Source organism: Heterodontus francisci, unplaced genomic scaffold (assembly GCF_036365525.1).
Source record: "Heterodontus francisci isolate sHetFra1 unplaced genomic scaffold, sHetFra1.hap1 HAP1_SCAFFOLD_148, whole genome shotgun sequence".
In the NCBI taxonomy this organism is placed as follows: Eukaryota; Metazoa; Chordata; class Chondrichthyes; order Heterodontiformes; family Heterodontidae; genus Heterodontus; species Heterodontus francisci.
The window spans coordinates 2475494-2477345 of record NW_027142345.1 but is presented as its reverse complement, the minus strand read 5'-3'; the positions used below and the strand labels follow the sequence as shown (position 1 = coordinate 2477345).

The 1852-nt window shown below is 42.7% G+C and overlaps 1 non-coding gene across 1 annotated transcript; it reads right to left on the bottom strand.

Annotated features, from left to right (window-relative positions):
* Window positions 1-670: 670 nt before the first annotated feature.
* trnat-cgu (transfer RNA threonine (anticodon CGU)) lies at window positions 671-742 on the bottom strand. Its single transcript has one exon. It is a non-coding gene; the product is annotated as a tRNA-Thr (tRNA).
* Window positions 743-1852: the final 1110 nt, after the last annotated feature.

Here is a 1852-nt window from a genome sequence, read left to right as displayed (position 1 = left end):
CCACACTTGCTGCTCAGATTGTTTGGTTCCGGGAAAATACAAGGTCCACATCAGATTGACAGGAAGGATAAATGTGATTCAGAGCCAATCATATTCCTTTTGGTGATGTGTGCTCAGCTTTGTTATATCAGCAAAGGCAGCAGGAAATGCAAATCCTGAAGAGTTTTGACAGAGTGAAGAAGGAGAAAGTGTTGCCAGTGACAGAAGGGTCAGTAACCAGAGGAAACACATTTAAAGTAATTGACAAAAGAATTCGAGTTGTGATGAGGAAGTTATTTTTTCAGCAGTGTGTTGTTCTGGTCTGGAATGCAATCCTGAAAGGTCAGTGGAAGCAGATTCAATGTTAACTCTAAATGGAATTGTATATATACCTGACATGGAAAATCTAACAGGGCAATATGGGAAAGGACAGGAGTGCGGGATGTGGGATTAATAGAATAGCTCTGTTAAATACCAAGCAAATGCACAGTAATAAGGTTCAGTGCTTGGACCTCAGATATTTTCACTCCAACAATGGCAGAGAAGGCTCGAGGGACCATGTGGTTCCTCCTCATGTTCTTCCCAGTGTCCAGGATAAAGTGTAACATCACACTGATTTCCAGATGCATGAAACAAATGCAACAGACATCTTTTGTGGAAACATCACATTTAAAGTGAGAAACTAATCATAAGGCACGGACAGGGATTGAACTAGTGATCGTCAGTTTACGAGACTGACGCCTTACCACTTGGCCACCATGCCTTTTGCTAAAGGACACCTGAGGCTCCAGAGGAGGATTTGTGATTCTTTTTCAATTTGGTTGAAACAGCATCGAGAAACATGCACAGAAATAAAGAGGGATTGTGGAATGGGAAACAGATCAGCCTCATTTACATCATCAGCATCATGAAATCTTCATTCAGACGTTCCATTCCCATCCTCAGCTTTTCTCACATCTGTACAATAATATAAGAGTGGACATTGGGTTGTTACTGGGCAGATTATATAAATAGACTATGTGCATCATCACAGGAAGTGATGTAATATAATCTGTACGGCACCTCATGGAGAGTTGTAGATGAAACCTTCAATGCAAGATGTGCAGAGTAAACTCAGGTTATTTTAACCGTCAGATTCTTATAAATTCTGTACTAAGCCTTGACAGATATCAGAATATTATATGGGGGCCACAGTAAACCAAAGCAATGATGGAGAAATCTTTGCCTGTACCTTTGAAAAGATCACTGGACTGAACCAAGCCGAGGAGTGACCGAGATGGTTCCAGAGGTTTGCAAGGTATCGTACTGCATCGGGTCTCGTGCAGAAGCCAGACATGGAGCAGGTCAGTGCGCTATTGTCTGCAATGCAGGGAGTGTGTAGGCAACATCCTCATGAAGAACAGAAGGCAACATGTGAAGAAGTTATTAAGGCACTCAAGACCTATTTTAATTGAGGAAAAAAATGTCATCGTGGAGCCAAAGTTAAAATGCTGCATTTGCTGACAACGCAACTACCAGGTGACGCTGTACTAGCACATGCGCAAATGCAGCCTCTTCCACTGAAACGTCACTGTCTGTGACATTCAGGCAGCCGCCAGGATGAAAGATGGAGCTACTCAATTTATCACAGAAAACAACTTCGACCCAAAAATCCCCTCAAAGGTTGCCATCGCCGCCTCCGTCCCACCCCCAACAGTCCCCCGCTACCTCTTGCGCATTCGCCAATTATATAGTACCAAGTCATCTTAATTCACCTAAAGGGAATTACTTTCGGAGCAGTGACTGTCATTTCATAAGCAAATATGGCACATATCTACACAATGGACATGTTTTGGTTGATACTCGGAGAACGTTGCGCTATTTGAAGTCTCAT